This window comes from Hesperophylax consimilis, chromosome 17 (genome assembly GCF_061612785.1).
Source record: "Hesperophylax consimilis isolate HC1 chromosome 17, BYU_Hcon_1.0, whole genome shotgun sequence".
NCBI lineage: Eukaryota > Metazoa > Arthropoda > Insecta > Trichoptera > Limnephilidae > Hesperophylax > Hesperophylax consimilis.
The window spans coordinates 27,801,007-27,810,654 of record NC_142852.1 but is presented as its reverse complement, the minus strand read 5'-3'; the positions used below and the strand labels follow the sequence as shown (position 1 = coordinate 27,810,654).

Sequence of the window (9,648 nt, the reverse complement as noted above, 5' to 3'; positions counted from 1 at the left end):
TATTTATCTATGACAAACGATTATTAGTAAGTCTATATTTTTTACGCCAACAATTCTTCTTGTCATTTTCACTATCGCTTTTGGAATTCATTTCTTTATATGCGGTTTTAGCAAAATAAATAAATATATACACAGATTAGAATAAATGTCTATGACTTTATTATTGTTCAATGTCTATGTATAAATAATACATTTTTTTGACGTACGCTTTCTTTACTTCTACTGATTTCATCATGTTTTTAGTCTCTATATATCAAAATACATTATATTCCTTAAACTGTTCAGCCCAAGCAGTTAAATTTATAATCCCATACTTGTGATTGCTGTTAAGTACTGATGCTTATATTCATCGCTATTCATTTTGGTAGCGCCCGTTATTCTAAATCAAACTGAGCGACCACTATCCTTTAATTTGTGCCATGGAATACTAAAATGCACAACTGCGCTGTCTCTAACGCAACTTATGTCAACTTACACCAATCGATACCTAAGTTAGGAAGTCCAATGGTGTTTTGTTTGAGGAACTTTGAACTATCAATTAGACGTCTACCATTTTTATATGGTATAAGTGTTTTGAAAGAATTTCAAATATCGTTCAATCAATTTTCTGTTGAAAGTATAACGGCGGACCTAATGAAATGTTCACTGGTTTAACTTTAGATATCGGTATAGTATGTATTGAGTTATCTGACGATTGACGACAATTCTCTCAACCGATTTCAAAAGTCGACTTCAAGGTCAAGATAGTCACAGTTCTAAAAAAATATTTCAAATATTCGTTTTGCATCCGATTTCATTGTTTTGACAGAATATTCCGAGCACATTCAAATTATAGTCCCGTTAAAACTTTGTTCTTTTTCATGTTTATTTGTTTGGGCTTGTAAAAATTACCAAATCCTACCACTTCAGTGCCATGGATCTACAAAATCCGGATAAAGTTTCCATAATAACGGAACCACGGCCCAAAGAAGAAGGTGGAGGTGAAATACCGTAAACGGATATGGATTTTGACATCCCAGATGTAAAGATGGAATGTTTGCAAAGAATGGAGAGTTCTCGGACTGACAGTTAGTTTCATTACATATGTAAAAAAAATATGTTCGCAATCCCAGTTCGTTTTGAATTGTAATGCAGGCAGGACATTTGTTTGTTCACAACGTCCTCTCGTTTCGTACATAAATGTATTTGGGATTTTCAGATAAAATGTGTCTTTGCCAGAAACAGCCAAACTACATCACACTTAAAACTTGATGAATGCTTTTGTGATTTCAGCACCAAAATCAAAACAGCTCCCTACCATGTGGAGCAATTGGATTATATTGTGAGGCTGATGGTAGAAGGGAGAGAAGTTTAACATGAGAAGCGCTTAACTATTTAGATGTGGTCACTAAACACGGCCAAAGCCATTTCAGCCACGTTTCATTTGAAAATTGTGTTCATAGAAATATAACTATAAATATTTTGTATATATTTAGAGTTATATTTTATTTGTTTTTTTAAGTTTGTTAACCCGGGCGATTCTGAGCGTATCTTAAGAAAGTTAAAAGTGGGATTTAATGGGCGGAGGTGCTCAAAAGCAAATGGTTTTCCGATCTTGAAGCATCGGTCCCTGAATCAGACATCTGGGGTCAATACTATTTCTTAAATTAACCTTTAAGTCTCTTATCCAAATTCATGCATCTACATTGTTAATCAATTCTATCTTCAATCTTAAAAAAAATCTTATATTGTATATCTATGTTCAACATACTTTGACAACCTGCCAGATGTTATAAAGGAATGTTTAGAAGACTTTGAAAAAATTACCCAGACACCAGGTAAAACCGATGTTTATTGTAAGATTAAGAAATTTGTGTTACACTGTATTTCTTCGTTTTAGTAAATTTCCCTTGCTTATTTGCACATATTAAAGATTATAAGTTTCACTTAGCCTTAGCTTAATTTTTCTACATTTTAATGAATTAACTGTGCTTATTTGCACGAAGTAAAGGTAATAAGTCCCACTTTGCCTTATGTATCACTATTCTTTTTTTAATTTTTCGCCAGATCTGAAGACGCATCCAGTGGAAAAAAATCCCTCATACCCATTGTAACAACTCCTGTCGTATGTCAAATTTAGAATTTCACTTTCGTACTCATACTGGAGAAAAAAAAATCGTGTTCCGTGTGTAAATATTCGTACTCTCGAAAGCGAGATCTGAGCGTACATATGTTTACTCACATTGGAGAAAAACCTTTTTCATGCTCTGAGTGCAATTATTTGTGTTATCTCAAGTGAAATCTGACGCCGCACATGCTGACTTACAGTGGAGAAAAACCTTTTTCATGTTTGGAGTGCAAGAACTCATGTTCTCAAAAAAGCAATCTGACGAGCCACATGCTGACTCAAAATGGAGAAAAACCTTTTTCGTGTTTGGAGTGCAACTATCCATGTTCTCGAAAGTCACAATTGACGAGGCACATGATGAATCAAGGTGGAGAAAAACTTTTTAATTGCTCGGAGTGCAACTATTTATGTTTTCTAAAGGGAAATTCGGCCAAATACCTGATTACTCACAGTAGAGAAAAACCTTTTTCATGTTCTTAGTGCAGCTATTCATTTTCTCAAAAAGAAATTTGACGAGACGCGTGCTGATTATCACTTGAGAAAAACCTTTTTCGTGTTCCAAGTGCAATTATTCATTTTCTCAAAGGGAAATTTGACGAGACACATGCTGACTCACACTTGAGGAAAATATTTTTCATGTTTGTAGTGCAATAATTCATGTTCTCAAAAAAGGAATCTGAGGATCTACACGCTGGAGAAAAAACTTTTTCATGCTCCGACTGCAGCTATTTATGTTCTCGAAGGGATAATCTGACAGTTGAGTGCAACTTTTCATGTTCTAAAAATCTTCATGACTAATTCACCGTAGAGATAAACCTTTCTCGTGTTGAAATTGACCGATAAAATTACGATATTAAAAATTGAAAGCCAAATTAAAAAGAGTTATTTTAACTATTTATCTTCACAAAATTATTCACAGAATAAACTAGCTCAATTATCGAATGTATCTGCGATATTGATATAATTAATAAATGGTTAAAGTGGCGGAATCTTTTGATTTCTGGGATTATTTTTCATAATTGCTTTTAAAGAATTGACTTGTTTTTTTATTAAAATTTATTTGTGTCTATTTCTGATTTAAATTTTATTTAGATTTATTAGTATCATCTTCTTCAATAATTAATAAATTATTTTATTTTGTTATTTAAATGAGGCCTAAGATTAACATTACTGAATGTTTAAGGTAATAATTAATAATTATATTTCATTAAACAGCAAAGTTAATCAAAATGAGATATGTAATGGGTACATAAGTGAGATCAAATTGAGTTGAAAATGCCACTGATCTCGTCTCGCCGAGACGATTAAAATGGTATATAAATCTCAATTTGTCGATGATCGAGTAGTGTTCAATGATCTAGTAAGTCGAAATGATCCACAATAGTTCCGGTTATTTGCAGACGCTAAGAGGTACAAAGTGTCGTATTATAAACCTATATATATATATATACAACAACAACATATACAACAACAACAATCATCACAAGTCTGACGTTTGTCATTTCGCTCCCTATTAATCTTATATTTTCTTCTAAAAACATCGACCCTTATCCTAAAATTTTAATACCAGCTGATAATATTCATAGAAGTGCATTAAAATACGAAAGTGAGTGTTTGTCTGGAGTGTAAAAAGTGCTAAATCTAGAGTTTTAGTTATTCTTCAAAAATCTTCAAGCTACCCACAGTATTGTAATCTTTTGCAGCCGCAAGCCAAACATAAGATGGATACAACATGCAAATATTGCGTTAAGCAGCTGAAACTGGCTGAGTGTATAAAGTGTTCAACCTGCAAATGCACCATCCATTTCAAATGCGCTGATATTTCGGCAAGTGTTTTTAAACGCATGTCGCAAGGTAAAAAGGATGCGTGGAAGTGCAATAATTGTATCCAAACCCTGGACAATTTAGATACCCAATCCTGCTCCTCAGATCAAAGCAACGTACTCCTAACTGTTGAGATCAGAAAAATGGCACTACAAATAGAAAAAATGAGCAGTAAAATGGCGGAATTCGAAAAAGTCATCATTTATAATAATAATGTAATGGAAGATTTTTCAAGTAATATGAAATCTATAAACGAAAAATTAGCTAAAATTGATAAGCTAGAAATGGAGGTCTCAGAATTAAAACAAACAGTTTACATGTTAGAGAGGGGAAACGACGAAAGGGACCAGGAACTTCTATCCAACAATATAGAAATACATGGAATGCCTGAGACCACCAATGAGAATCTACCTACCATGATGTCGAATATCGCGACAGTCATTGGATGCCCTCTCCATCAAAGCGACATTGAATACGTTAGCAGAATCAGTAAGCGCCATCGTACACAAGCCACGACAGATGGACGTCCGGGTAACATAATCGCCAAATTCACCTCCCGCAAGAAGAAGGACGAATTTTTCGCAGCCATCAAGAAAAGAAAAGGAATCACTACCAAGGCCATCGGGATGGTTGGAGCTGACCAGAGGATCTTCGTCAACGACCATCTCACGCGGAAGAATAAATCTACATTGAGGTGCGCTAAAGCCTTTAAAAACGAAAACAACTATCAGTTTTTATGGATAAGAAGTGCAAAAATCTACCTACGGAAAAACGAAACATCACCACCCATACACGTCTCATGCGAATTACAGCTAAAAAACCTTATCTAACTACCATTGCAATGTTAAACCACCTATCCTCTCATAACTACTATTTTTTTCGTATTTTTTTTCATAATTTTTTCAACATCACCCTTTTTACATTAACCCCACATGCTAATAATTACACTAACTGCTCACTACTACATTCTACAATATACTCACTCACTTTAATTGATAATAATAGTATGTTGTGCTTTGCTAAGCCCAGTGGACTCATGACTAATAACATAACTCTAGAATATAATATTCTTAAAATATATTCTACAGAAACCGAACATAATAATGTAATTACCGAAAATTCTCAATGCATGATTCATTAATAATTTTTTATCAAAATTCAAGAGGTTTGCGCTCGAAAACACTGGAATTTCACCAAAATATACTGCTCAATAATTATGACTTGATCTTCATTACCGAAAGTTGGTTGGTTGATAGTATCCGAGATGAGGAATTATTCGATAATCGCTATTCTGTTTACAGAAATGATAGGGATATACACCGCACTAGCAAATCAACTGGCGGAGGCGTACTCATAGCAATTAAAAAAGAATTTTTTGTTACCCCTCGCTCTTGGAAATCAGACGCTGAGGATATCTGGATAACTGTCAATACATCAAAATCGAATCGTCATTGTTATAATATTCATATGTGCTGCGTATATTTACCTAGCGTCGGTCCAAAATTAACATCATCAGAAAGATTAGCATTATTTACTAGTCATACCAATACTATTTCTGACTTAACAATCCGTTTTCCCAATGACAAGTTTTTAATCATTGGCGACTATAACATGCCCAATATCGAATGGAATAATCAACAAATGCCAAGTAATAGAGATCAATGCGCACTCGCGTTACTTAACTGCTTATCTTTTGCAAATTTAACCCAATTTAACCATTTACCTAACAAATACGGTCGAATTTTGGACCTCGTCTTTTGTAACACTTCAGTTAATGTGTCGCTTGCCGACCACCCATTAGTTAAAGAAGATGCTCATCATAAATCATTGATTGTAGAACTAGAATTTCCATCCACTACTGCAACCCTCTCAACTCCTCGAACAATAAAATTATTCCATAAAGCAGATTATGCAGAGATCAATGAGAGACTGAAAGAAACCGACTGGTCAACCGTTATAAATGCACCAGATGTAAATACAGCGTTAAATTCGTTTTATGTTATAATTGAACAGATTATCGAAGCGTTTATTCCTAAGAAAGTTGTGAAATCTGGAAAATACCCACTATGGTACACGGCAGCCTTAATAAAAATAACAAACGAAAAATTAAAATTCTTTAGAAAATGGAAGCGCCATCGGAACCCCCTTGATTATCTCTCATTTTCATTGCTTCGCAAAAGGCAAAAAACAGTCGCTTCAGCAGCTTACAAAACCTACATTTCTACAATAGAATCCGGTATACAGCACAATGTTAAAAAAATTTGGTCCTACGTCAATTCTCAAAGAAAATCTCCTGCCATCCCTGATCATATGATTTACGGTGAAAAAACTGCTAATGACAGTAGAGGAGTAGCCAACTTATTTTCTGAGTATTTTGGATCTGTATTTTCGAATGCTCAACCTGCACATACAAGCAATGCCAGTCTTTGCTCTAATTCAAATAGCATAATCAACTCAATCGAGATCAATGAAGACATCACATTCAAATACCTTAAGTCCATTGATATCAAAAAGGGACCAGGGGATGATCAACTTCCAGGGATCTTCATAAATTATTGTAGTAAACAATTGACACCCCCCATTTTTGTTATTTTCAAACTATCGCTATCCGAAGGAACATTTCCCGACAAATGGAAAACAGCCCTGATTACCCCAATATATAAAAATGGCAGTAAAAATGATGTCTCGAACTATCGACCTATATCCAAATTACCGATACTAAGTAAAGTATTGGAAAAAATTGTTTACGATCAATTATATTCTATTATCTCACCCTCACTCTTAAATAATCAACACGGCTTCATGAAAAATCGCTCAACAACTTCAAATCTTGCATTTTTTACAAATTTTCTTCATGCTCAAATGGATATGCGATGCCAGGTAGATGCCATTTATACGGATTATTCTAAAGCATTTGACCGTGTTAATCATTATATTCTTTTACAAAAGTTATTAGGTCTAGGAATTCACGGTGACCTCTATAGATGGATCGCATCATACGTCAATAATCGGCACCAAATCACGGTTGTCAATGGTTTTGCATCTTGCTTAACGGAAATCATCTCAGGTGTGCCCCAGGGATCGCATCTTGGACCACTCTTATTTAATATTTATATAAATGACATTTCCGTATGCTTTAAAAATAGTTACTTTGTTTTATACGCGGATGACATGAAAATTTATAAAGCTATACAGTGTTTATCCGATTGTATGGAATTGCAAAGCGATCTTGATAATTTGTGCGTATATTGTGAATCAAATTTATTGTCCTTAAACATATCTAAGTGTCACTCGATTACATTTACTAGAAATAAAAACAAAATCATCTATCCATACAACTTGAATAACAAACCTTTACAACCTATGTCTACGTGTAAAGATCTAGGTGTTTACTTAGATAGCAAATTAATTTTTGACAAGCACATTGAACACATTATTTCTAAATCCTACAGAATGCTAGGTTTCTTATTAAGAATATGCAAAGTTTTCAAAAGTGCTAAGACTCTGAAAATTTTGTTTTGTTCATTGGTCAGAAGTCCACTGGAGTATGCTTCCACAATATGGAATCCTCAATATAAGGTATACATAGATTTAGTAGAAAGTATACAGAATAAATTTTCGAAACATTTACTCAAGAAATACAACAATACTACAAATAATATGTTAACTTTACAAAAAAGACGCACATTGTCAGACCTGTTGTTTCTACATAATCTGCTAAATAATAAAATAGATAGTCCCGAATTACTATCCGTCATTGGTTTAAATGTTCCAACGAGGCGTACCAGGCACACTACACTATTTCATATTGAAGCCAACAATACCAATGCAGCAAACAACTCAGTAATTACTCGCGCAATCACAACATACACCCATTACGAAAAATTACTACATTTAGACATCTTTCATGATTCCTTTCTAACATACAAAACTAACTTATTAAATTTCTTAGCATGACAAATTTCAAAAATATTTTCACATCATTTTTCAAAACTCCTATGTATTAACAGTCAATTACAATTCGTGAGCTTATTATAATTCTTATTTTCAATTCATTTATTATTATCTATCCACACACTTCCTTCCTTTTATAACAATCTCAGGCGAAATTACGTAATGACATTTTATGGACATACGTAATAGGTACTACAACTATGTAATAACTAAAAAATTTCTAACTGTATCTTATTGTACTGTGTATGTCTTAACAAATAAATAAATAAATAAATAAATAAATAAATAAATATATAATACGGCAATTTGTACCTCTTACCGTCTGCAAATAACCGGAACTATTGGATCATTTCGACTTACTAGATCATTGAACACTTACTCGATCATCGACAAATTGAGATTTATATACCATTTAAATCGTCTCGGCGAGACGAGATCAGTGGCATTTTCAACTCAATTTGATGTGACAAGTACGATTTTCGTGAGCATTAGATATGCTCCTATATGCGATTTTATTCCAGATATTCAACGTCACTTTGTTAATTATTTCTATCATATGTTAAACTAATTTCATTGATATCAAAAAGCGACGTTGCCGTCGTTAATTGTATCAAACGCAGGTGTACAAATAATTTTCTAAAGTAATTAAATGTTTTAACAATTGTATGCAAAAATAGCCTCTAAAGTAATATTATTTAGAGCTTATTATCGTACGGCATTGCGTATTAGTCTAAACAATATTCGAAAGGAACTATAAGGCTCAAGAATCACGTTGTTAGGATTGATATGATTAATTGTATATCTTCTTCGTAAAGGGATTAACTGGGTCATTAAATGTATTTTTAATAGTACATTATTAGATTAAAATTAATTTTATAGCTCGTATGTATTTTTCTTGTATTGCCAACGAATAGTTATACTTTAATATTTTTGCTTGTATCTATGATTGAGGTAATATAACTAGAGTCAGCAATATAAGCAAAATTAACCAAAAAAAGTATTTCTATTTAATCACCGCAGATAGCGAGAAGGCGGGTGTTGGGATAACTCACCCGCACCAAGCAGTGAACTACCATATCTGTCGTGCTCAGTTGACTGTGCATAGAGTAAATGTTGCAGACGAACTACTTAAATGTGACTCAAGCAGCAATTTTTTTATTCTCGTTCGTTCCTCAATAAATTATCAAAATGTATATATGCACAACAGGGATGTGCTTTTCTTCTTGACCAAAGGGAAGCTGTATGTATAGGGTTTTCCAATAAGAGGTGTTATTTTGATATTCAAAGAAAAATGCCATTTTTTAATATGAATGATCGAATGTTTATTTCATTATAAAGAGGAAGGTATGCCGTTAATAGTGAAAAATAACATCAGTCTAATGACCACCACGACCACGCCTACAGGACCATATCCTTTTCATGAAATTTTCCATAACCAAATCGCAAAGTGGCTGCCTTATGTTCTCGATAGCCTCATGAATTCCATCTTTGAGGTCTTGAATCGACGCTGGGCTGTTGGCGTAGACTTCTCTTTCACGTGGCCCCAAAGGAAGAAGTCGCAAGGTGTTAAATCACAAGATCTCGGTGGCCAAAGGAAGGCATCAAAATGTTGATCCCCAACTTCACCACCTGCATTGAGAGGAATGGCGACTATGTCGAAAAATAGCTTACATATGTACTACGGTAACCATGTAATTTTTATGTTTCAATAAAAAAATTTGTAACCTACAAAAATTCAGTACGCTTACTTTCTGGATACGCCT

The 9,648-nt window shown here is 33.7% G+C and overlaps 1 long non-coding RNA gene across 1 annotated transcript; it reads left to right on the top strand.

Moving 5' to 3' along the window:
* The first annotated feature begins 219 nt into the window (after positions 1-219).
* On the top strand, positions 220-2,533 carry LOC149416369 (uncharacterized). Its single transcript, XR_016303697.1, has 3 exons — positions 220-1,067; positions 1,273-1,817; positions 2,047-2,533. It is a non-coding gene; the product is annotated as an uncharacterized LOC149416369 (long non-coding RNA).
* The last annotated feature ends 7,115 nt before the right edge of the window (positions 2,534-9,648 follow it).